Source organism: Arvicanthis niloticus, chromosome 3, assembly GCF_011762505.2.
Source record: "Arvicanthis niloticus isolate mArvNil1 chromosome 3, mArvNil1.pat.X, whole genome shotgun sequence".
NCBI lineage: Eukaryota > Metazoa > Chordata > Mammalia > Rodentia > Muridae > Arvicanthis > Arvicanthis niloticus.
In genome coordinates this window covers 121,400,088-121,427,833 of record NC_047660.1, presented here as the reverse complement: position 1 = coordinate 121,427,833, position 27,746 = coordinate 121,400,088, and the positions used below count along the sequence as shown (strand labels likewise).

Sequence of the window (27,746 nt, the reverse complement as noted above, 5' to 3'; positions counted from 1 at the left end):
GCCAAGTCATCTCTGATGTCACTTAAAACCCACCTTTATGTCCTGTCTTATGTCTCCTTGTACAGAGCATCAAGAACCATCTCTTGTTTGTTTGCTCTGTTCTGAGGCCTTCTGCTTAGCGCTGCTTCCCCCTGGCTCATAGATATGTCACCCCAGGGCACTATGTGTCCTCGAATGTCAAGAGAAGAGAAGAGGTAATTCCAGAAACTAATTTTCAAATAAAATGGCAACATGATTGAAACACATTCCTCTAAATTCAGTATCAATTAAGTTTAATGGTCACAAGTCTTCTATCGATTTATAGAGCTGTGTATATCATGATTTTTAGAAAGAACATTACTCCCGAGACAGCTCTCTAATTGAGAGAAGGATTCTACAGTCCAGAGGCCTTCGATTAATGTTCTATAGAAATGATTTGCAGCTTTTTGTTCTGTTGCTCGCTGGACCAACTGTACACGGACTTCGTTTGGCAGGTTTGAGAAATTTAGCTGCATGTACTGCAAACAAAGGCTGACAACTGTATTCTCCATGACACCAGAAACCAAGAGAAAGGGCACATAACTGCCAGGGCTTTTGTTCTCCTGATCAGTTGTCTCATGGGAAAGTCCTACAGACAGTATGAAAATCATGAATGGGAGACACAAATAACTGTCCCTCAGTGACAAGGCAGAGAGGTAGAAAATGACCACTCATTGTCTTCAGGAGTGCAGTTCTAGGGAAAAATTAAAAAAGGCACACTTGGGTGCTGAATAGAACTGGGGCCCAGAGCTCCTTACATCAGTACTTAAAGTGAACGATATAACACGGTACTCCTTATTGGCTTTAGGAAAGTTATTTAACATCCCAGATGTTCAGTTTTCACACCTATGAGATCTTAACAATGAACTTCTGTGACACACCACACCCCAGTCTTGTACTTGGTGAACACTCCTCAAAAGAGATTCAGCTCTTGCCTCCCCTCTGACATCTGAGAGTGTCCTCGTTGTGGGATGCAGAGACTTTGATATGATGGGGTAACCTTTCAAGAGTGGGGGAGAAGGCTGGTAGGAGGGTTCATAGGGTAAAGAGCACTTGCCACAGAGCCAGATGGCCTGAATTCAAACTGTGGGAACCACATGCTCAAAAGGAAGGTCCGAGTCTTTGAATTGTTCTCTGACATCCACAGACATGCTGTAGCACATTGCCTAACCCCGGTAAATGAATAAACATAACGTTACAAAAAAGAGCAAAAAAGAGGAGTTGAGTTAGGCATGGTGATACACACATGCAAGATTCTAAGTTCAAGGCTAGGCATACCTACAGGGTGAGACTCTATCTCAAAACAAAAACTGGAACAACCCAAAACCAAACACAATAACAACAACAAAAACCAACAGAAACTAAATGAAGGGTAGATGGTATGAGGTGCAGGGTAGAAGGAGGGTGGGCCAGGCTGCAGGGTTGTCGAGGGGTGAATGGCGGGTGGAGGGGTTTCCCACAGTGCCTTCAGACCATTACATTCTACTTGCCTCCCGGCTTTTCTGGTATTATTGATCTTTGAGAATGCGCTGTTGCTGGACTCAGCAATTGCTTACAAACTCGGCTTCCTCTAAGAACTAACAAGGCAATTTGAGCTTCCTAAGAAGGCAGGGCAGTGATTGAAATGCCAAAGCTGTGGTCCAGTTAAGCACTAAAGAAATCCAAAGACAGAAGAGTGAAGAACTGAGAAAGATGCAAGTCCTAGAGTGGCGCCTTAGGACTTTGTCCATTGTCTTCGCAAGGTACTGACTGGCAAATTCATACTTTCTCTAGACAAGGAGAGGACAATGGGTGCCATGAGCCATTAGTTCTGTGCTGAGGATGGCTGCTTGATGTCTCAGGTAGATCTGGGTTTGGACCCGATTGCACACCATGGCTTATGTGTGAACTCAGAGAAGTGAACTCACCTCTCTGGGACTTAGTTTCCACCTGCAAAAGGAAACATACTATGTTCATAAACTCATTTGGGAGGTTAAAGGAAAAGAATGAATTTAAAGCAAAGGGCCTAATAGTGTGGAAGACATTAAAGTTAAATCGTTGGCTTATTGAGTTATAGAAAAGTTTCTCCAAGATTCTATGTCCCTATAAAATGATGATAATAACAGTTCCCACTTTTAAAGGCTTGAGGGAAATTAAATTAACCACTTCACGAACTTCCAAGTAGTCCTTGGCACAAATTAAGTTCTGCGAAAGCATCATGTATCTATACCTTCTTTATTATCCTGCCTCCTGGCCATCTGCCCTCTTCTCTATACACATAGCCCCTAGTACTAAACATGGTCCCTATCCATGTTCTAATACCCAGACTAAATTTTCCAAAAAGCCTTGACAACCACATTTCAAATGGATATCATCACTTTCCGTGTACGTTGCCTGTCCTTTTGCCCTAATGGTCACAAGTAGCCACTTTGAGACTAACTTCAGCTTTCCCTAAGAACAAAGCCATTAGCCTGGTGTGACATTTCCATCTCCTTCAGAAAAGGGAGGAGATGGCTGGAAACATGACTGGTCATTTCACACCTAATTGGCTTCCTCTTGAAACTGAAGTGTGCCTCTGTCCTTGTGTGGAGTCTCATTTTCACTCCTGGTCACCTTGTTTCAAGAGAAGTGGAACTGAGATTGAAAAATGCCAGGGAAGGGCACGATCTTGCTCAGAGGTTGAGGAAGATTCATGTTCTGTGGGAAGCGGCAAGGAATAGGATTGGCAAAAGATTAGGATAGATTTGATAGTAGACCTCAGCGAGATGAGGGTTTAATAAAAACTCATTGGTCAACATAACAAGCAAAACCTGAGAACAAGTGGATGCCCAACATCACCAAAAGGCAGCAAAAGGAAAATCAATACTTACTAGCAGCTCCTCCAGTAAATCTTTTCTTGTATAAATCTCTGATGTCAATGATGTTTCTGTAACTGGGATTCTGTCCTTATATTTTCAAAGACTGAACAGTTTTATGCAATAAAAATATGTGATCACGAATGCATGTCTAACATGGGTAATTAAATTTCACACTTCAGGGGAGAAACAAGTTGTTGAGGGGTATCTGGAAAACAATTTTGAATGTATGTCATTTCACAACTAGCCAGCCTCCCCATAGGCCTTTGCTTTCCTGCTGGGGAGAGAAGAGGAGCCTGTCTAGAGGACCACTTAATAAGGTAAGTTCATTCTCTATCACACTGAGCATCTCTTAATCCCAGTAAAGTGTTGGTCAGTGCTCAGAATCTGTTCTTAATGGATCCCAAACTAAAGAATATGAAGAGATAAGGTCAGTGTGTATATTTTGTTTTCTAGAATGACTTAGATATCTCTCTCTCTAAATGTTCTGAATGCAAATCTTAAGATAGACTCAATGCAAACGTCCTTTTCTCTTGAAGTCTTTTAGACTCGAACCAATTGTGTAAGGACCACCACTGAGGAACTCTGATTTTCAAAAACAGAGGCCCAGACGATGATCTATGGCTTAGACTGTAAGCTTTCCAAGGGTCATAGTTTGCTGCCTCCAGAAAGAATGGTCATGTTTATTTGGTTAGTCTTTCGGAGCAGAATACAATTCCTTATTAAAAGTAGGAGGTGTCCTGGAAGGGAATTGGCAAAAGATTTTTATCTCGCACAAAAGAAAGTTGTATCTGTTGAGAAAAGAAAAACTTGAGAAGTCTCAAAAGAGGACTCTTTGTATGGGGGCTTATAACAAAGCCCAAAAATACATGTTTGGCCCGACAGAACATTTTTGTGTTAACTCATACAAATCAAATAGAAGTATTAGAAAAAAAAACATTTAGATCATGACTTCATTTGGAAAAACTGTTTTTTTAAAAACATTACTTAAAGACTTATTTATTTCATATGTATGAGTGTTTTGCCTATATGTATGTATAAATACCATATGCATATCTGTTGGCCATGGAGACTGGAACAAAATCATTAGATCCCCAGAAACTGGACTTATGGGTAATCTGAGCCTCTTTGTTGATGCTGAGAACTGAACCTGAGTCTTCTGCAAGAACAAGTACTCATGACTGCCAAGCCATCTTTCCAACACCACATTGTTTCTTCCTGAATCTATGTTTTTATAGTATTGTCAATTTTGAGCTTATTTTTATAATAAACCTTTTATCAAACTCAACTTTTAGTACCTCGATTGTGTCCCTTAGCCACTCACTAATTAAGTTAAAATCTGCTGGCTTTAATTAAAAGCTCTATAGACTGCGAAGGCATTGAGCTCTGCTGTTAGGGTCAGATGTCAGTTCCTGGCTCACTTGGGTATGGCATTACATATGCCCTGATAGCCAGCGAAAAACTGTGGTCATAGATCCATGAGTTATAGAGAATGAGAGAGGATTAAGTTCTACTGGTTGGGCATCTTACCAAAACCATTTCTTTTAATTTCCACAAGAACTGATTTTTGTAACATTCCCATCCTTGTTGGGGCCCCATCCAGCTGTAACTCTAGTTCCAGGAGATCTCACACCTTCTTTTGGCTTACTTGGGCATCAGGTATGTATGTGGGACACAGATCAACATGCCAGCAAAACATCTATACAGAGAAAGAAAGAGGGAGAGAGAAAAGAGAGGAAGAAAGAAACTAAGGTCCGGGTGGAAAAAAGGCTTAGCTAAAATTCCATAAGCCAATTAGTAGTAGAACAAGAATATTAACTGCCTTTGAATGACTTCAAATGCCAGATTTTGTTCCAACTCAGATCAAAGCAGGAAGGGGACAGGACAATGGCAGACTGTATTTTACATAATAAACAGCCACTCTCTATTTTTGAAGTCCTACATACTCCTGTGCAACAATGTCTCTATCTACCAAAATGTAGAGTCCCAGGGGAGGAAGAAGGCCTGAGGCAGACAGTAATAGGGGTCAAAATGATACAAGCATGAAAATATCATAACCCTCCTGGGATTTTTGTTTTGTTTTGATTTTTGTTTTTGTTTTATTGTTGTTGTTGTTGTCAATTTGACACTAGCTAGAATCATTTGTGAAGAAGCCAGTGGGGCATTGTAAATGTAACTTTTTCTTCTCCTGTAGCAATTGTCATCTCAGAGGCTTACTGCCTCACTCTGCCAACCTAGGCCTAGTCCTGAAAGCTTCTAGCCTTTGTACAATTTAAACTAAGTCTAAAATGTTTTCAGCCTCTGAGACTTACTGCAGAATCAGCTCATTGGTTCCTAGTTCTTTTTGATTCAACTCAGCTGTTCTGGATCAAACTCCTCTCCAAGCTGACTGATTCAATCTGGCTTCTCTCTAGGCCTCTGACTTTTTCTCTGCTGGTCCTCAAACTAACTCTGGCTACCTGTTATATTCTTCTAGCTCTTTCTCATTCCCTGGCTTGTTCTGTCTTCACTGGCTTCTAGCTTGTTCTCTCTCAACCTATCTCTGTAAAACTGTCCCAGTAAAACTGCCTCCTACTCTGTCTTTGTATTCTCTCTTTAAATACCTTCCCTTTCCTCTCTCTTCTCATGAGAGCTGGGCATACCCTATTCTGTCAAATCTTTCTCTGATCCATCACTTTGTCTGCCACTCACTTAGACATCACTTTCAAACATGGATGCTTCCTTCTACAAACTAAATTTACCTTCCTGGTTTGGTATTAAAAGTGTGTACTAAGGGCATGTCTATATTCTAGCCAGAGGGATTAAAGGCCTGTGCTAAGGGCTGAGCCACACCATAACTAGCAAAAGGGTTTTTTTTTTTTTTTTTTCCCAGTAAATAACACAATCTTAGGGTTCACAGTGTGATCAAATATCCTGCAACTGAGCATTTTCTTTGTTACTGATTATTAATATGGCCTTGAAGATCCATCTACTGCTCTGCCAAGCCTGGGCAAGTGGTCCTGACTGTATCTAAAAAGCAGGCTGAGCAAATCATGATCAAACCAGTAAGCACTGTTTCTCCATGACTTCTGCTTCAGCTCTTTCTCCAGGTTCCTGCCTCTAGGTGTATGCATTGAGTTCCTGCCCTGACTTATCGTTCATCAGTAATAGAGAAGACCTGAGACTTGTAAGATGAAATAAACCCTTTTCTCCTCTAGTTGTTTTTTGGTCATAGTCTTTATCACAGCCATAGAAACCCCAACTAAGAAAATAATGAAAGTTACCATTTTATATTGAGTGATAATTATTTTTAAAATTATACAGTGACCATATCTTCTCCTCAAACACATTTTGGCTTTTTCCTGAACTTCTAGATGAACAGACCACAATAAAGATGACATTATGAGATTTTCAAGGAGAAGTCATAAAAAGCAATGTCCTTTCTGTAATCTAAGCGATTCCAGATCATTCCACACATGTTCAGAGATCACCTTTAAGCTGACACTTGTCAGAACAGAGTTAAGTTGTATCAGCTAGGCCCAAATAGTAGGTTCACAAATAAAATAAATGCTGTTGCTTTACGTCATTAAATTTGAGGATATTTTGTTATGTTTCAATGGTTGACAGTGAAAACTAGAAAATATCAACTTTATACTTATAATCACAAAAGGTAAGGTTTTAGCCATCTGAATATATGCATGTGCATGCATCTCTTAGTCCACTTCCCACTGATAATGAAAATATAGGTAATATATAAAGACAGGAGGTTTTATACCTCACAGCCTTTGAGGTCTTAGATCCTGGTAGCACTATGATAGGCTTTGATGAGGACCTCCCTGCTTTATCATGTCATGGTAAATGGCTTCATGGTAGGAGCACTCACAAAGGAGAGATCAGGTAGTAGGGCTAGTTGCTCTTTTGTAACAATCTGCTCTTGAGGGAAGTAACTAGGGTCCTGGAAGAACCATATTAACTCCTTATGAGGGTAGTGAGGCCAGTGATCTAACCACTTCAATCTATTAGAAGATCCACCCACTCAGCCACACTACAGTGTGTGCCAAAGCTCCAACACATGGAGTCTTCCACTGTCAATCACTTCCATAGAATATGCTGGACCACTCCAGCTGGCCATTCAGAGTTCCCAATTTGGATCCTTCACATTAGTTTAAAAATGGGCATGTTATTCAAACAAGCCTATTTGCATTCACTTGATATTCATACCTGGCCTTGGAAATGAGATGTCTTATGTCATTGAAATATTAATCTCAGTTCCTTCTCCTTATATCTATACCTTTTGCCATTTAACTATAGGATTCCTCCAATAAGCATTTGGAATATGTTTCCTTGCCCTATAACTTTGGACTTGGCCCTGTGGCTTACTTTGGTCAATGTTAAGCTAAGGCTCAAACTTGGGCTCAAAACCACCTTGTTCACCGGGACTCGTTCATTTGTACATCTGCTTTTGACTTGAAAAATACTTCCTTGGAGAAACAACTTCCCTACATCTATGCCCAGGAATGAAATACATATGAAACAGCTCTGCTGTCCCAACAGTCAGCCCCCACATGTATAAGAAAAAATTGTTTCTTACAAATTTTTGTGATTATTGCACCTTTTTTTTTTTTCACTAGGTTACTAACACACTTTCTTTCCGTGGAATTGCTCAGACATAAAAGGCAACATAAATTCAGATTACCAGGGCCTGTCTCATTGAGATAGTTCAGCTGAGAATGAAGCCAGGTAAGGGGCTAGCAGAATCAAGAGACAGAGAAAAAAAACAAATGCATTGTGCCTATGGAGGCAGCCACTGCCTACAGCATTTGGATTGATCTTTGGAATTCTTTGGAACAAGGCAATAAGTTTCCTTAACTCTTCTCTTTTCATTAAGATAGTTTGAATATGGACCCTGCCATTTGACACAACAGAAGTCCAGACTTAAGTGATATCATATGAACCATCTTACATGTGTTTCCTGACATTTTGTTGTACCCTACATCGATACTCACATTGCCATTTCTAACACCTGAAAACTGATTTTCAGCCAAATAGGTGTTTGGAAGGCACAGAGAGATTTTGCAGTTGAGATGTTCTCAAAACCACAAGTTGTTACATCTGCCTCCCTCTCTTGCAGAGGATGCAGTGAACCTTGGTTTACAGGAGACATGGCTTCTCTCCATCAGCTGTGACAAACAGCCATTGTCCTTTGTAAAGACTAGATTCTGACTCTGCTGGCGTTTGGTGGGACAGAAAGCTGTAGGTACATGTGAACGATCAGCTTCCTCTTTTTGTCATAGGGACAAGCAGTATCTAGCCAAATTTAGGAGACTGACAGCTCCATGACTGAATTCCGTGCTTTAAAGCCAGGCGGCGTGTCTGTGACTCTATGGTAGACGGCTTGTGCTAGAAAAGAAGAGCTCCTCAAGATATGTCTATGTGCATATTTTTTTTTCTCCTTCGGGATATCTGGATTCTCCAGAAATGCAAACAACAAGATATTCTAAATAAGTTCTACCATGCATAAATAGCATGGTAATGACTGTGGGAAGGGATGCATTCTTCTTCCTAACAGATGGATGGCACTCTAGTATCATTCCCGGGTCATTCTTTTATCATAAGCATTGCTTACTGACACTCACCCTATCACAAGGCTCTCAACCCTTCAGGCCTTCAGCAGAAGCTAGAAAATAGTAATACTTGAGAGAGAAAGAAGGGAGGAGGGAGAGGGAGACAAAGAGGGAGAGGGAGAGGAGACAGTGCGTGAGTGCACCCACTCCCCACCCCACCCCACCCCCACACGCACACACTTACTTTGCCTGATAAAAAATTGGAAGAGATTGAATCACTGCATGAAACAAAGGCCTCAGGACCCTGCCAGCATATGGGTCTAGACTCAGAAATCAAACATGACATTCCTTCCATGGCAGACATGCTGTACTCTAGGTCCAGCAGGCGTGTGTTCTTTCCATTTTAATTATGAAGCAGGGTGTAAAGAGACTACATGGCAGAGAACTGCTGTGGAGCTTGACAAGGTATTTTATCAATGTATTATTATATTCAGATGTAGATAAGCCCAAAGGATGACTCGGGGCTCTGAAGCCAGCAGAGGTCTTGGCAGACCTGTGTTTCTGCGCGGAGGAGAGCATACTCAGGGAAAGAAGCTGAAGCACAGAAATGTGATTATTCCTCAGGCTTAGGAATATCGTTCAAGAGTGCTGAAGGAAGGGGGCAGAGTGAGTACCCTGTAGAACAACCCACATGTGCTTGATTTTCTTGCCCAGAGTTTATTTCCATATCCATGTGGGATGAAGCACCATTGTAGACATGTGATGATTGGGCCTATTCCCAAGCGCCTTCAACATCAGGCATTCAACATAAACATCTCCTTCAATCTCCATAGTGATTCCTGGAGCTACACTGATGTAAACACTGCCACAGCCTTCAGGCTTCACACTAGCCAATGCCTGCTTTTGTTCAGGCTCGAAATCTGCCAAATCTGCCAATCAAACAAACTCCACTTCCTAGGATTCTATGGGAATCTTCCTATGGGAGATCTCGTGACACACAGCTTGGAGTGAAAATCGAATGCCTGGGACCCTATAGACCCAGCCACAATCTAAAGCATTTGCATCTACCATGGGGACCTCTACTTACAGGTCAATGAATTCCCTTAATTCTTTTTTTCCCCTTTGAATATGATATAAGAATAGCCTCTTCTTAAATAGGTGTCTTATAAACCATCTCCAATCTGTTCTATGCCCCTCTTTACATCCTTCTCAGCTACCTAATAAACATTCTCCTTCATCCTTTCGTTTTTTTCTAAGACAGTCTCACCAAGTAGCCCTCCCTGGCCTAAAATTCACTATGTTGACCAGGCTGGCCTCTAACTTATAGAAATCCCCATACCTCTGCCTTCCAAGTGCTGACTGAGATTAAAGGCATGTGACATGTTTCTCAGGAAACCTATTGTCTTCCTGACAAAGGAGGAAGGAAAGAAGGGAGAAGAGGAGGGAGGGAGGGGGAGAGGGAGAGAGAGAGAGGGTGGGGTATGTGTAAGAGAGCAGGATTGTGGGGTGGGGTCCAGATACCATAATCCTTCTGCAGGCCACCTACCTTCATTCTTTGCTCTTGAATGGAAAGAGATCAATATAAATGGAGAACCAGCAGTTTCCCCATGCACAAGCAGAAGATGACAGAAGACAGGTGGTGTTCCCATCTTACCAGAAAATCGATATTTAAGAGAAAGCTTTTGTGTAAGGTCACAACACACAGGCAAACTCCATTCTGCTCTACGCTCACATCCCATGCTCATCTCATAAATTCCAGGTAGGATGCAGCCTTGAGATCAGAGACTTTTGAACACATATCTGTGCCTTTGCTAGAAACTGTAATGTAAAGTACAGAAAACAAAGCCTAGCTTTTATGTAAGGGCAAATTGTTTTAAAAAGGGAAATTAGTTCATGAGTGTGCAGTAGGAAATCAGGAAGTATGGAGGGCTCAGAAATGCTTTTCTAGCAAGACTAGGAAGTGGGAACAGTGTAAAAGTAAAAGCTAACACAAAGAAAGGAAGGGAGAATGTCACTGCTTTGATTTTGAATGTTTCTGAAAGACCATTTGGAGCTACTTGGAGGTGGTGAAAATTTTAAGAGGTTAGGCCTGGTAGGGCATTTTCATGTCTTTGGGGCTATGCTTGTGGAGGTTAAGCAACACCCAAGTCTGTGAGTCTCTCTCTCCTCAATCCTGTCTCTCCTCCCCACCCCTCTTCCCTATATTCTTACCATGGTGTGGGTGTTTGTAAGTGGTTTCTTCTTTCTTACCTCAGGCTCAAAAGCAACAGGGTCAAGTGGGTCATGGACCAAGACACTCCCTTTTCTCTTTGCAGGATGACTGTCTCAGATATTTGCTACAATATTAGAAACGGAGTAGCCCAATGGCTAAGTCATGCTTACAGGTAAATTTAAGGCCATCAGATAAACTTCAGTGGGTATTCCAGCAATAACGTATAGAATTTTCCTCCTCATTCTGACCACTCGTTTCATTCTGTTAAAATCTGTCAGAAGCGGGCTGGTGAGATGGCTCAGTGGTTAAGAGCACTGACTGCTCTTCCAGAGGTCATGAGTTCAAATCCCAGCAACCACATGGTGGCTCACAACCATCCATAATGAGATCTGATGCCCTCATATGGGTGTCTGAAGACAGCTACAGTGTACTTACACAAAATAAATAAATAAATTCTTAAAAAAAAAAAATCTGTCAGAAGCTATATCCGTAAAGCTCCACCAACATAACTACCCAAACATGAACTGAACAAGGACAAAAGCAATGGACATGCAAACGCCGGTGAGGAAAAGTCCACGGGGGTCTCAACCTTACACAAAGAACTACAGGCAACTAAAGAACACTGAAAGCAGGCAAAATAGTGTTCAACAAGGAACAGGACGCCAATGGGTTACCCAAAACTAGATGATCAGCCCTGAAAACACACGGAGAGCTAACTTTACACAGACGGAGCAGGTTGTATTTAGGAATATATATGCATGCACGTATATGCATGTAATGATGATTAATGGAAAAAACAGGTTATAAACTTGAAAGAGAATGAAGAGGGTTATATGGGGGTCTTTCAAGGGAAAAAAGAGAAAGGAAAAATGTAATTATAATATTTTAAATGAGTTTCAAAGTCACTGTTAAACCTGGGACTGAAAAAGAAAATTTCAAGTTGTTGGATAATGTTGTTTCCTATTTCTAGGGTTTGCTTCTGTAACCCTTTCACACCCCAAAGGATGTATAGCTAAACTGAAAAGTCACTTCTATTATCCTCAGAGCATTTTTTTTAAGGGTGGTGGAGAGGATTCCACTCAGGGTCCTTTTTCTTTAATGAGCTTAAGTTTCCTGGTTGAGCCTGGATCTCCTTTAAAAGGTTCTTTATTCACAAGCAGTTTAACTCAGGGAGAATTAGCAGGTCAAACCCAAACAAGTCTTTCACTTGTACCAAGACTAAATGATTTTCCCCTGGAAGTGCCTGGAGAAGAAAATTATGAAGAGATTTGATTCTAAACTCCAGCACCCCAGGAGCTCTGAACTCCAGGGATTTTCTTCTTGCTTTGATCTGAGATTTAAGAAAGAAAAAAAAGAATAAAGACCTGGTGTGTTCTTAGCTGCCTCTTGCCTTTAGATAGGAAAGACCACATTGAGCCGTTTCCAAGATCCAAGGAAAGACATACATCATTTAAGGGTGATGTGTACAGGGACTTAAAACCAGTGTTCTCCAATAAACAGACTTAGTCTTTTTTTTTTTTTCCTCCAAAAGACAGTTTGGTATCATTCTTTCTGAGCAATCAACACTGTTCACTGGCATTCTGGGTATATCCAGGTGATATTTATGTATAGTTGCACATAGTATAGTTGGGGGCAGGGAGAAAAAAACAATGGTATATATACATGAAGTGAAGGTTAACCCAAGCCATGGGGTCATCTGTCAGGCCTGCTGCGGAAGTTGGACTATGCAATGTACACAAGGTAGTGTTGATCCAGAACACAACGTATGTTCTACTCTCCACTCTACAGTGTTTTATTCATGCAGATTTAGATAACAACCCAAATACTCATTTAGGTGATAAAATCACGGGCCATGGCTGTTAGCAGGAGTGGCTCATGGATAAAGAAACCATTTGAGGAAAAAAACACCTTCCAAAAGATAAGGAACAGCCAAGAACAGGAAGGTATTGGCTCTTGGCAGACAACTCATTTCTGTTCACACTGCCTGAGATAAGATGATAGTGTGACTGTGTGTGTGTGTGTGTGTGTGTGTGAGAGAGAGAGAGAGAGAGAGAGAGAGAGAGAGAGAGAGAGAGAGAGAAGCAAGTACTTACTGAGCCTTTACCTCACATAGGCTGTGCTAAGAACTTTATACATAGTACCTAGCTCTGTTTTGAAAAGTCTATGGAATTCTCATGAGAGTAGAAGTAACTCAGGCAAGTTACCATGACAGTCAATGCTTAAAACAGAGTTTAAGTACAAGAACAGATCCCAGGATGAGGCCTCCCTAAGTTTGTGGGTCTATCTTTTGATCCATTGTGACTTGTATCCTGAGGTGTGAACAGTATTCACATATTACCTTCTGATTTATGGCCTTTTAGTATTACTGTTCAGTGTATGGTATAAGCAGAGCCCCAGTAGCAAGAAGAACAGGGAGGCTCAGCTTTCAGTCTGGTTCCCTACAGTTAGCCTTGACAGGGATGGAGAATTAGATTTCCCGTTGTTACTAGCAACCCCAGAGTTTTCCTTCTTATTGAACCCCTGGGGAGGAGCCCCAGAGGCTGGGGAAATGAGACAACATTATTTGAAGAGGGTCATTTGGTCCTAATGAAGAAAATAAACAAGTAAGTCACTGTTTCCTGCCTGGGGAAAGGTCATTTGGTGACCTTGTGAATAGGTTTTATGAATAAATACTTCTTTAAAAAAAAAAAAAAAAACTTTCTATCTTCACCATCAACCACCTTTCACAATAAAAACTGACATTCATTATGGCATATGTTCAAAAGTCTTTCAATAATAGTTCCTGGCTAAATAAATGAAGAAAAAGTGCCAGCTGCAGCATGAATTATCAAAAACCACTGAGGCCAGCTGGTGTCATTCTGACCAGTTATCTTGAGAGCCTTCAGGAATTCATTTGTTTTCCTTCTTCAAATACAATGTCAGGATCTTCAACCTTCAGATTTTTGTCAGGTGCCAACTTTAGGCCTTCTCAGGCACTGCATTGCTGTTCCGATTCTCTGGTCCAAGGTCTCCAGGCCCGCTGTGTGCCTAGCCAAACCTTGCTGCTATAACAAGCATAGCCTGTTAGTGCTGCTCCTTGAAGAATTTCTCTCATTGGACTTTATCCTCAAGGTAGTGTTCAGAGCTGGTCAGAGATCGCCTGTAGGCATTTCACAAGGAATTCAATAAGAACATAGAGAAGTTCCAAGTCATCACACAGTTTTTGTTCTTTAATTTACAGCTGCTTGCTTGACTTCTTGCTCTTGATCACAATGTGATTCTTATAGTGATTATGTACTGAATCAATGGCTTGATGTGAAATACAGGATGAAAGTCATCAAACTGTATACAGCCTGTATCTTTGTTAGTGTTTCTATTGCTGTGAAGAGACTATGACCACAGCAACTCTTATAAAGGAAGGCATTTAATTGGGGCTGGCTTATAGTTCAGAGGTTTAGTCCATTCAGGTGTCATGGTGGGAAACATACAGCATGCAGGCAGACATGGTGCTGGAAAGGTACCTGAGAGTTCTACATCTGGATCTGCAGGAAGAGAGAAAGAGAGAAACACCGAGCCTGGCTTGAGCAGTTGAAACCTCAAAGTGACACACTTCCTCCAACAAAGCTACCCCTACTTCAACAAGGCCACACCTCCTAATAGCACCACTTCCTATCAGCCCATAAGGGCTATTCTCATTCACATTACCACAGCCTGTGTGTGTCCTAATGGATTGCCATTTTGTATCAAAGCAAAAATATAAGAAACATATGCGTGGTTAAGTAGCTAGTATTCAGGAAATTTCTACCCCAGAAAAATACCCCAGTTACTTATTTTCTGAGAATATAACTTCTAAGAAAGTTTTAGAGTCCGTCTCAGTACAAAAAAAAAAGTACACATTGGACACAGATAAATTCCAGAACAATTTTGTCAAATGCCCTGCTATAATTCTGGAGGCATTTCGGTATTTCAGTCATTAACTATTCCATCCGGTTTCTAGAGAACATCTGATTCAGAGTGTCAGCTCAGGCCGCTTTCAGTATCCAAGTGAGAGGTGGGAGCTAGCCAGGCCTAAAGAGGAGCCATGTTCATTCTTGATTTTAGATTCCCTGACCACAAGAGCAAATGTCCTTCACCTGCTCCACCCCTGTCTAACAGCAACCTGAGTTATGTGGGAGAAGGCAGAGGCACAGTTAAAGGGCTGGAAAATGAGATCTATGAGAAATAGTGAAAGGCATGGGATTACCGGGGCCATGGAAGACGAGGCTGCAGAGCAACTTAACAGCCTTCTCTTTGAAATGATCCCTTATGTTGAGGCAGACAGCTGTTCAGCATCTCCACCGAAGACCAACCGGGAGGAAACGGGCTCAAGTCACAGCATCGGGGATTTAGGACACAAGAAAGTATTTCCTGACTTTGAGAAATGTTAAACACCAGGAAAAGTTACCCATAGGAGTTGAGGAATCTTCTTCTCTTGGGAAACTTAAAAATAGGAGATTTTCTTAGCTGTCTTGAATGATTTAAAGAGCCTGCCTCACACTTGGCGTTGGGGAAGGAAAAGATATAACCACATAATCTTTTTCTGACTATCTTTTGGATTTAGAAACTAAGATGTTTTAAGAGAGAAAAAAAAAGACACTTAAACTAGATTTACATTTTCATGGACTGTCCTTTATCAATTTATCTAAAGTTTATGAGGCAGCATTAAGAAAGAAATGTTGAATTTAAAGTATCAAACCTTTATGTAGTTACTATTGAAAAGTAAAATAACTGCCAGAATCTTGATTTCCTCATCTATAAATTGGAGCCCAGATTATCTGTATGTTTACATTACATTACTATGAGGATCAAGAAAATCATAGGAATGCTTTTAGCAGTGAAAATAAAGATACGAACAGAAAACATTATTATGGAAAAGCATCTTAATATAAACACCTCGCTGTTTCTTTCATTTCTGTAGAACAGGGGTCAGCACTGAGAGAAAAACCCTAAGCCTTCAAAGTGTGGCTGCCTAAGACTCTGTTTGCTAGCTCACTCTCAAGGAAGAGGTGCTGGTAATTTCACTTTGAAGCCTGGTTTTGGAATGTTTCCTGATAGTTTGAAAAACCCAAGGATTTCTAAGTTGAATCTCAAATCAGGGCAAGCCTCTGAGCTCCCTGTGAGCCACTCAGCTCTGCTGGATCCAGGTGAACAGGCTGTCATCCTGTTCCAACCATTTCCAAATAGTTCTCATCAGCAAAGACTTGAAGGAGATCACAGGGCTTCAAAGGCAGTTGGGGGTGGGAGGGTGGGGGGAGCTGCCTGGGAGCTGGAGTGCACAGCATCTTCTGGAAATAGGTTCAAGTTACAACAGGCTTGTGTCTTACACTGGGTTTGGGGGCCAACGGGGAGCCTGCAGAAGGCCCCAGGGGGCTCAGCCTTCTCTCTCCTCTTAAGATGTCTCTTTACTTCAGTGAGAGTCTCACTAATTGGGAAAATGTTGATTAAAAAACCATATCACTCCTCAGAACAGGTTCCCAATGGGCCTAAGTTTAATATAAGGGGGAAGCCACTTTGCTGTTGTTTTGTGTGCTCCAGCCACCTTCCATTTATGTCCCCTGTCATTTTCCACTTCCCAAGCTGCCTCCCCCAGTGAGACACTTCTGGTGGTCCTGGAGTCAGCCTTTACCAGGGAATCTGGATTGTCTTACTAGAACAACTTCCTTGGGCTTCCCTTTTAGAAAAGCCCAGCTGTGGCTCTCACCAGGCCACCCCTCCTCTGAAAGTACAATATCTTTTATCCTCAAAACAGAAGGGTGAAAAATGAGAAAAAGGAAACAGGCTTTAAAAAAAAAAAAAGAGGGTAAAAAAAGAGGGGAAAAATTAGAAGGTTTTCCTTTGTTTTGAGATAGGACCTTGTTATGCACCCCAGCCTGGCTTCAAATTCTCATCTTCCTGTCTTGACACTGTCAAGAGAATTGGGAACAGTACTTTGATGGAGGGAGTTGGCTAGCAGCTAAAGAAACTGAGAATGAACTGTTAAATCTTCAACCTTAGAAAAACTCCCTACCTAAGGATAGAGGAAATGGATTATGCTGTGTCAACAACTGGGTTCAACCCACCAACAGTCAGGCAAGAAACAGTGCTGGTAACAGTATAGCAACTGGCCCAGGTACCACCCAATCAAAGGCCTCATCCTCAGGATGTCTGCTTGCCTTAAACATCTGCAACTCAAAAGGGGACAAATGTATATCTCAGTAGTCCACCTTTGTCCTGGCTCTGATTAGGAAATGTCTCTTTTCTTTCTCTAAGCTGCTTTTCTGGTGACTTCTCTGATAAGAGGAGACCAAGACCTGAACCAGCCTGGTGGGCCAGACATCTCAGAGACTAAAGGCATCTACCAGCACACTGACCTGATGAGTTGAATTCCCAGGACCTACATGGAGGAAGGAGAGAGCTGACTCCTGCAAGCTGTCCTCTGATCTCCACATTCGTCCACCCCCAACACACAAGATAAAAAATAAGTAAAATGTAGTACAAATGTTTTTTTAAGAGTATGGGGAAAAGCCATATTCCACAAGAACTTGCTTAGTTTGTGTTCTCTCTCTCTTTATTATTTATTTTTTGCTTCATAAACTGTAAGAAGTACACCCAGGCAAGCCACACCGGCATAGCATGACTGCCATCCAATTAGGACTTCTTTGGTCATTCTTTCTAAGTCCTCACATTAATACATGTAGGAATCTGACTGGGACCCCCCATAAAAGAGTTTCACCCCATCTCACGTTGCGGGAAGGAAGTCATATCGATGGACTAGTTAGACAGTGATTAATATGCACCATAACTCATCGTGCTATCCCTGCCTCAGCAGTCTCGTCCTCACACAGAGATGTTCAATTACTCACTATTGATCAGCAATCGCATTGCACAGACTAGAATGGCAGCATCAATTCATTCCATCCTACTGAGTTTCGGCCAATAACAATTGATATCTGGCATGTGTTTCCCAGAGACATTTGTCTGCCATCAGGGAGTTGATTAACAGGTTGGCAGTTTGCATGTTTGTAGAAAGGGGAGGGAAAGTGTAAATTCCACTTAAGAATCTGTTCTCATACCTGATGTGGAAGAAAGGGCAGCTGCCACCCCTCTTGATACGAGTCTCATTGCTACAATCAGCTGTTCGACCCACTAACCTGTTCAAATCCAACACTGCTGTGTCCTTATTTTTTATTGATAGTCATGTGAATAATTAAAGTTCGACTACATGAAACACACATAAATCATCTTCAGTGGGCACGTAATAGACCTGGGCTCAGACATTGCTCACAGCATAAATTAAGGCCAAAATATTCACGATGTAAACTAGGCATGGCATTGCCTCCTGCAGAATTCATAGTGACCTCCTTGCCACTCAAAAACCTGCCACCTTCAAGGCAAGCAAGCAAAGAATGCTCCCCCGCCCCCGCCTCCGCCCCAGTCATACCCGGCCCCCGCCCCAGGCCCCAGGCCCCAGCCTTGATGGGGACCACTATCTCTGCCTTCATTTCACCTCTACTGTTGATGTTCCATAGGCAGATGACATGCTATTTGTTTTGAAAATCCCACTTGCTTCATTTGGCCATTCCTGCTGCGGCCTTAGCATTTGTTCTGTGCGTACTTTTCAGAAGCCCAGGCAGCACCGTCCAGAGCTATTAACCTCTCTTGCTAATGTCATCCATCATGCGCTTGGCACGTGGGCTTTTGCTAGACAAACCTAACAACATCTGCCATACATTCTGCAACTTCCCTTTGATTCCTCACACTTTATTTTCACTTTCATCTCCGTGCGCTGGTGAGGTGTATGGCTGATCTCATTCACGTGCCAGAGAACTGGGAGTATGCCATTTTCCCACAGGGCAGTGTGCCTGGCGAGAAACTGGGGCAACCGCCGCTAGTTGGGAGCTGGCAGGTATCCCTGTTGCCAGCATCCAATGGCCACTGAAGCGTTTTGCCAGCAAATCTCCTTGATTCAGTGGACACCGCACCTGAGAAACTACTCACTCGTGTACTGATGAGCAGCTGGCACATTAAAGGCATCTATCTTTGGAAAAAAAAATCATTTTATTTAGAAAATAAGCGACACGTTTTGTGCTGGGATGCAGGGATTGTTACACAGCAGCTCAACAATACCTGAAGCTCTGTTCTTTGTTCGGTTAAACCTCCTTCCTCTACACTCCCCCCCAGGAAGCCCTACTTTATTTCTGTATCACTGTATTCCTGAATCCTGGCCCTAGGCTGGCATTAGTGATGTTCAATAGTGACTTCCAGACACATGAGTCACATCACACGACCGACCGCTCTGATGACATGTTCAGGGGCTATGGCCCTTCTACGGGTGTTAGATGCTGCATCTGTTTCCTTAAGGGCAAACCTTTCTTCCTGCCAACGCCGTTAGGATTTTCAGAGCGACAATCTAAGAAAAATTGAAGGTACTGGAATACCAGTCGGGTTTGTTACTCTGTTAGTCACCTTGTGGAAACTTAAACTTGTCCTCAGGCTTTTGTTGTGGGGAGGGGCGGCTACTCAGAAGAGATAGATGGACCGATAAATAAAATATGTCCACTCTCGTGAAAGTGTCCCTAGTAATGAAGAATGCATTTAAAGACTACAAGGCGTCCAGAGCATTCACACTTCAAAGGATTTTTTTCCCCATATTCAGTAAGTAACTCTACTCTTATTTTTTTTTTCAATGAGCACCATAACCTGTGAGTTTTTCTTTTAAATTTGCTCAGGACGTACAAATACTACGTATTTGATCAGGACATAAAGTTTTCTTAGGGCACTCTCCATCTTAAAGAGTCCTTAGACTGCTGGTGGTGGTGTAAAAGGGGAAACTGAGGTAGCTGACTGAGTCAACATGAATGTGATCCTAATTTGGAAGAGTGTCCAAGTATTTGTCAATAAAGAGAGACCCATGGTGGGTGTACAAGAGACATAGGCAGCAAAACATACATGGTGTGAAGTCGGCAGTGAGGAGGCTCGTAACTGAGGTGCGCAAAAGACAGCACTGACCACCAAGACATCTGTACAGTCATTTCTCTTATGATTCCTTCCTCACATACACCACTCCATGGATTTGAGGGGGAGTAATCCACTGACATCCAATTTTTTGGGAGAATCCACACACACACACACACACACACACACACACACACACACACACTCCTGAATGAGACATTATATTTGTGAAGTAAGGTAAGTACCAAGTCTTTCTCAGCAAAATGGTTCTCACAAAAGGACAGTTGATTGTGGCAATGTAGATTAAGGTCACTGGTCACAAATCTAGTGAGGTGCCCTCAGTTTCTAACCATGTCCCTTTCCATCAAGAAAAATAACAGAAAAGGTGTCTAAGATTTCTAGGAAAGCAGAAGCATTCAAAACATTTCAGTATTGAAACCACTAAACTATTATTAATGAAATGAAGTAGCAGTTCCACATAGACATATAAAGAACATCAAAGACATATAAAGAACAGTATTAATTTATTAATTTACTAATTAATGTATTTATTCATATAGTCTGATGTATCCCACTATGTTGCAGTAAATCTCCAACTCAAGAAGGCCCAATCAATAATAACACAGCTCAAATATTATAAATACAAACTGCAGGCCTAGATTGAGCAGAATTACCGCTACACTACTCTATTCCCATCCATGAGATCCCTTATAACTTGTGGGTTTTCCAGGCCATGTCCTTCTCCATTGTCCTTCCACCTTCTTACCCATCCCGTCCTCCTCCTCTCTCTCCCAAAACTCTTCACTCCACCTCTCCTTCTACTGCCCAATCACCGGCTCTCTCTAGCCTTTAATCTACAAATTAAGGTGGGCAGAAGGTTCACAAGTCACCTGTATACTGATTCACTCCTCCTCTGCAGCCCCTCCCGGGAAAGTGGAATCTGCATCAAAATACAAAACCAAGGTTATCCACAACACCACTGTGTAGCCAAGGATTGTGGCAAACTTCTGACTCTCCTGTCTCTATCGCTCCTGTCTGTACTTCCTGAGTTCTAAAAATACAATCAAGCACACACACACACTGTCCTCTCCCCGCCCCCACCCCACCCACCCCCACCCCCGTTTATGTGGTACTGGGGATCAAGGCCAGGGATTTGTGCATGCTAGGCAAGTATACTACCATGGGTAGAACACTTCATCTTACTTCATCCTCCAGACATTCAGTTTTAAAAATTCAGTTGACCATCCTACAAACATTTGTTGGAGTGTATCCTGTGGGGCTCTTGTCTCACTCCATTCTGGGAAAATGGAGTAGGAACACTCGTTATTCAGAGTGTGACAAAGTGACAAGCCAGTTATAGAAAGCTGTGGGAATATGTTTAAAAGGTGTTTTTGCAGTACATAAGGGGGGTTTCAGGCTCTGCCTGGTGTACATCACAGATGTTTTTTTATAGAGAGAGCAAGGTTCTAGCAAGATGATGTGCCGGGGAAAGCAAGCCAGGAAAGAAATAGGCATGGTGCCACCAGCAGCCTGACAAAGTCACAATGTGTTGTGACCTGCCATTATAGCTCATTTATGATGGTAAAATGGTTCATGAGGTATGCCTTTCATCTGTCAATGCAGACTGCAGGACTTTCTGAATTCATTTCGAATCTCTTGCTATCCAGACTTTTCCATGGAGTCTCCAGAAGGTATCTGGCATAGGCCCATGAGAAAGACATTGAGTTATCCAGTGGCACTCACTCTGATCTCCACCCAAGCTCTCTCCAGCCTTGAGACCACTGTCTGTGGGCCTCACCGCCAGTTCTGCTATGTCCTGTACATCCATCTGCCCAACTAAGCACATCTCATTCTTTTATGGCATCATCCTATACGATCCTATCTCGCCATAGCTGCCATGTCTCTCTCCTTCTACTCTAGTGTTCTCCAACTTCGAAGACATTGAACTGGCATCTTGTGCTATAGGTTATTAATGGTAGCAAAGCGCTTGAAGGGACTTAAAAAAAAAAAAAATCTTGTACATAGTTTCCTTTATTAAAGGGCTCCAACACTAGGCACAAACCCAGGCTAGAGTTGCCTCCACCTCAGCCGGGGCAAATTCAGTGCCTCTGTCACTCTTCAGGCAGACTCTCTACAAAGACTAAACCCTGTCTTTCCACAAATGTTTCTAGGGAAGGCTTCCCACACCTGCTCGACAATGCTTCTTGGGTTTTCTCAGTTACTCTGATGAAGGAGGATTGTGTTCAAGCTGAGATACCTCACCATGAATGATAATTGGGAAATTATACCACATTCAGATTCTTTGAGAAGCATGATTAAATCATTACACCTAAGAAGGGCCCCGTGTATTAAGATGTTTAGTTGCAAGAGATAGAAAAGCTGATCTAAAATAGTTTATGGTTTTTTCCCCCATTTTTTTGTTGTTTTTGTTGTTGTTGTTGACACAGATTCTTTCTATATCGCTACTGGTTCAAGCATGTTTCTAACTCAGCTTTCTCAGTGCTGGGATTAATGGCACATACCACCACGTCTGTCCTTAAAATAGATTGTTTTTAATAGGAAAATTCCTGGTTCGTTTAGTTAGATAGACAAAAGATTCATGTTATACTAAGTTTGGTCCATCATTTAGACACTGTGTCCAGTTTCATCTGCTATATCCCCTTTCCTCTTTTTTTTTTATTTGATATTTTCATTAGTGCCTATTAATTATACAAAGTCATGGATTTCTTTTGGCATTTCATAAACTTGGATCAAATTTTATCTTCCATTTTGTTAGTGTATTATTCTAGATTTAGTAATTTGTCAATTGATGCCAGGGTGGCGGGTAGCATATGTTGGTAATATAATAATTTAGAGCCACTAGGAAGGAGAAAGGGAAAATTAATAACTCTTCCCCAGAAGACTCTGCATCTCTGTTGGCTCTGGTCACTGTACTTCATTGAGTCGTCCTGATGGAGAGAGAAAGCTTTAGGATGAACTTTTGATTTTACCCTTTGGATGAGGGCATAGAATCAACTCTACCAGAATCCCAGAGCTGAAGGTAGATTTAAAAAAAAAAAAAAAAAAGAGCTTTTCTGGGTTAAATTAGAATATTGATTTTAGAAAAAAAGAGGAAAAGCTAGAAGCTAAGTGATCAAATTTCACAAAAAAATTATTCCAGGGCATAGGGTTATAATATGTGCTTAACATTCTTGAGACTATGGTCCAATCTCCAATACCCAAAATAAATATATAATATCATGCCACAGTGCATGTCTCTAAAATATTACAGGTTTATCAGTGCAAAGGCAATGTAACAATGGAGAATAGAGTTCTTTTCACTACTGAGAGAGTTAGATAGGTCTTAGTCTTTAGGTTCAGTACTCACTGAAAAGTGACTGTGAGAATGGGGGAGGCAGCATGCACAGATCTGTCTGGGTTTCTAGATAGCTAAAAAGAGGTCTAACAATTACCTGTCCCACAATGAATGTAGAAAGTCCTATGTCACTTAGTTCAATCAGATTACAGCTCAGATAAGAACCAGCTGTAAGCCAATCAAATTCTACCAGACAAAAGTTGGAAAAAATGCATGCATATGTATTGTATATTTTGTATTATATGTTATATGTTGTATGTTGTACATCTTATATTTACTATATATCCTAGATTGTGTTATATATTATACATTATTCATCATATATTATATAATATATCACATATTATGTAATATATAATCACAGGAGATTGTTTATATGATCTGCAAGATACCCAACATAGGGGATTAAAGAATTAGATCAGAAAGGACAAGAATATTTAAATATATAAAAATAAAGACTAAGCAGAGCAAAAGAGCTAAGAGATAAAACCACAGGAAAACAGAAGAGATGGGGAAAATATTTGAAACATATTCAAAAGATATCTCAATAACATATAAATAATTCTTAAAAATCTTTCAGATTAGTCAAAGAATTCATCAGTAAAAAATGGAGAAAATTTAATTCCCAGCTCTGCAAAAGGGTAAAAATGAAAAGAAAAGAAAGTAAAACTATAATTATCTAAAGAAATTATAAAAAAGAACACTCTAGATAAGAGATAGATAAATAAATAAATAAATAATTTAAGAACAAGCCTAGATTGGAAATTGTTTATGTGCTCAAAGAAATGTGCTTTAGTTAGGGTTTCATTGCTGTGAAGAGATACCATGATCAAAGCAACTCGTATAAAGGAAAACATTTCATTGGGGCTGGCTTCCAGGTTCAAAGGTTCAGTCCATTATCATCATGGCCAAAAGTATGGCAGCATTCAGGCAGGCATGGTGCTGGGTGAGTTGAGAGTTCTACATCTTGTTCCGAAGGCAGACAGGAAAAGACTAGCTGTCATATGATTAGGAAGAGGGTCTCATTGGCTACCCCCACAGTGACACATTTCCTCCTACAAGGTTATACCTACTCCAACAAGGTCACCCCTCCTAATAGTGCCACTCCCTGGGCCAAGCATATTCAAGCCACCACAGAATGCACTGGAAGTAATATTGAAGGGCTGGTGAGGCAGCTGAGTGGGTCAAGTGCTTGTTATACAAGTATGAAGACCCGAGTGCGACTCCCATTGTCTACCTCAAAAACTCCAAGCCCAGCAGATCTATCCAGTCCAGCTCCAGATTCAGTAAGAGACCTGGTCTCAACAAAAGTGAGGAACAACTGAAGAAGACATCTGATGTTGACCTTTGGCCTCTACATGCACACCCACACATGTGCACATCCCCATCCCCCAACACAGAGTAACATGCTATTTTATTATCACCAGAAATGCAAATTATAAGAATGAATCACACTCAGTGGTGGTGATGGACAGAAAAAGTACTCATACACATCATGGCAGAAGTGCAGTGTTATAGTGATTCAGTAAAGGAGTTTAGCAATAATTTAAAAACTGATGTTGGGCATTGACACTCTCTCTTGTAGTCCCAGTGGACTAGAAGCAGTGGCAGAAGGATCAATGAAGGTTACGGCCAGCATGAAGGCCTGTTTGTTTGTTTGTTTGTTTGTTAGTTTCAAAGGAAGTTTGGGGGAGGGGAAGGGAAAAATTAGAAGAAAAGAGAAATTAAACATACTTTGCTTTTCAACTTAGCCATCCATTCTTGAAATTTTTTCTCATAAAAATAAAGACATCATCTATGAAGATATTTACGTATGCATTTGTCTCATTGGTCATAGTGATGACAATAACAGCAAACTCAAAAAACAAGTGTCATGGGCCAGACAGAGGTTTCAGAGGATAAAGGTGTTGGATGCCAAGTCTAACAGCCTGAGTTTGATCCCTGGGACACAAGTAGTGGAAAGAGAGACCTAATCCCTTTACATTTTCCTCTGACTGCCACATATATGTTGTAGCGTTTGCACACACACACACACACACACATTAAAATGAGCATCCATCAATAAAAAATTAGTCAAAACCATGTGGAATATTCATAACACATTGCATTATCCAACCAATAAAAAGAATGTTTGAGAGCTCTATCTCCTGGTGTGACCATTATCATTTATTCAATCAATAATGCTCATTATTATTGTCATATAATACACATCCCATCTGTGTATTAATTTACCTATTAGTAACACAGCACTGTGAGGGTAAAAATGTATAGAGTTCATGAATAAATTCATAACCAAATTATAACAATATAATTATGCAAATGATTGCAATATGTCATGACATGTATGCTGCATAGTAATGCATATTTTGTTGTTTGTTTTAGAGACGTGACCGAGTTGGCTTGGAGTGCATAACCCTTCTTTATTTGCCTCCAAGGGCTGGAATTATAGATATAGCCGCCACACCTAACAATACATGCTTAGTGGAGACAAGAGAAGAAATCTATGCAAACATCTGGGCAGGAAAATAATTCTGTCCGTGAAACCGTAGAAACATAACAGAAAGGGGTGTGAGTTTAAAACCATAAGTGAAATTTTGCAGATGGAACACAAAGAAGAAGAAAGCAAGAACAGTCTGTGCAGAATGAAGAGGAATCAGGAGCTCTAGCTCCTGGAGTCGGGAGTCTGGAGCATTTGGAAAAGAGCAAAAAGCCCGCAAAAGACTGATTGCAGGGAAAAGTGTGGAGGGGGAGAAGTTAGACTGGTGAAAGATCCAATCACCTGCTGGGAGTTTGGAAACCACTTTGAAAGTCCCAAAGTGACAGAAAATCTCTCTTTGGCAAAGAAATACAGTCAGATGTAGTTTTTAGGGAAAGAACATGGGCACCAAGATGCAAATTGACTTTATGTCAAATGTCAGTTCCAATTGATTGGTCATGAGAGCTGAAGGGCAGCATGGAGGTCGCCTGTGGTCGCCTACCTATAGGTTTGGCAGTTAAGGTGTCATGGCCAATTAACAGTGTCTACTACAAAAAAAAGGAAGAGAGGAAACAGTGATAAGTTGGCCCTGTGTCTCCTATGACTGCAGCTACTTCAGATATGTGGGGGAGGGGCCACACAGGAAAGACTGCAATCAGGCACACAGGCACAGCATAGGATAGCATGATCACCCTCACTGACATCACAGAGGGAAAGGGAGGAACCAGAGTCAGGAGACAATGCAGAGGAGAGATCAGTGGGATGGGCGGAATGGATTTGATCCAGGCACTAAGGGCATCTCTGGCAGGCAAGTGGGTTTCAGATGAGGATTGCAGCATTATGACGCTGGAACCGACCTGACTTGGCTTCTGGAAGCACCTTGAAGAGGGAGGGATGACTCAGCCGTTCTGGAAGCGGCCAGGGCACAGTCAGCGTTTCTTGCTACCAAAGTACTGTCTGGTGTCTGTCGCTATGTCTGCTTACTCGAGCATTTCTTATGATTTATTCTCCAGAGTAGGTCCCGGAAGTGGAGAGAGCCAAAAAACAGGAAGCACAACCCCTCCAAACAGGGTCCAAAGGCCAGGAAGGAATGTGGACCCTGACACAACAGTTCGTGTTCCCATTATGTCAACAGTGTTTACCATCCACAGGAACTTCCTGCAACACAGAAGCGTCTCTAAATCTCTTTGCCAGCAGAGGAAATGACTACCTCTAGGAAGTCATCTCTTTTCCCTTCACACACCCAAAAATGGAGAAGCTGTTGAACTTTCACTAAAAATACCAGTACTATCTAAAAATAATATCCCATCAGCTCAGCTGTTGCTCCCGGAAATCCTCACTAGAACACCTTACACTATCAGTGACCCTGGTCAAAGCAGCCTCTTGGAGCCACTCCCCGTCCGTCCCTGTCATCCTAGTTAAAGTCCACTCTGAAATGAATCCCCATGTTCCTTCCCCACTAATGAGATTGAGAATAACTGCTGGCCAGGACTGAATCAAATAAACGCTTTCCCAGGGGACAGATGGTCCCCCAAAGTCTTCCGCAAGCACCCACACCCAAGAGCTTGTTTCTTTCCTGTCTGTCTGGCTTCCTCTAAGCTCATTACCGTTTTGGTGTCATTTTCCAGAACAGGAAAGAGAGAGCAGGAGGTGGCCTTTGGAACCTCGGTGGACCGGTGGACGGACACACAGCAGCTGACCTGTAGGAGAGAAAGTCTAAATAGAGCTATTTGTTAGGGACTCATTGACTGACACTTCAAGTGTTTGGCTCTGCCCCTGTCTCTGCTGCCAGCTCCTGGGGACACTCATTGACCTGGCTGGCTAGGGTAAAAAAAAAAAAAGAAGAAAAGAAAAAAAATCACAGCCAAAAGTTGGCATTTAGCTAGGTGGTAGTGGTAATGGGATCGGGCGGGGGGGGGGGGTCAATCCTGTGGGCTAGACTCGTGTAATACAGCCGTGGAGAGAAAATGTCTAAACTCCAGCCTTAATGAGAGAATGGGAGAAAAGACAAACAATAGTGAACTCAGCTTCTAACCTGTATGTTAGAGAATGTTTCCCTAACCATTGGCATGAGTTATCAGTTTTACTCTCCAAATAAGGATGCAGGTGGGTCTCAAATAAGGATCTGTATCCAAGGAAAAATACTATGGTGTAGGTTTAAATTCTGCTGTTGCTGTGTTGAGCTATATAGCGCTGAAGGACTTCCATGGACTCTCTCATAAGACTCCTGTCTCTCATCTGTGAAGCCACTATCTGTATGGTTATTAAAGATGTTAAAATTCAGAATGCCTGTAAATGGGCCGTTCTCCATACATGTACCTGCCAATTATTTTTCAGTGCTAGTGATTGAACCACG

General features: G+C 41.6%; 1 long non-coding RNA gene across 1 annotated transcript; it reads right to left on the bottom strand.

Moving 5' to 3' along the window:
* Positions 1–255: 255 nt before the first annotated feature.
* Positions 256–27,144, bottom strand: LOC143441817 (uncharacterized). The gene is made up of 6 exons (XR_013109512.1): positions 26,998–27,144; positions 26,248–26,548; positions 13,471–14,128; positions 4,383–4,551; positions 2,868–3,060; positions 256–1,947 (listed from the first exon to the last, which is right to left on the bottom strand). It is a non-coding gene; the product is annotated as an uncharacterized LOC143441817 (long non-coding RNA).
* Between the last annotated feature and the right edge of the window lie 602 nt (positions 27,145–27,746).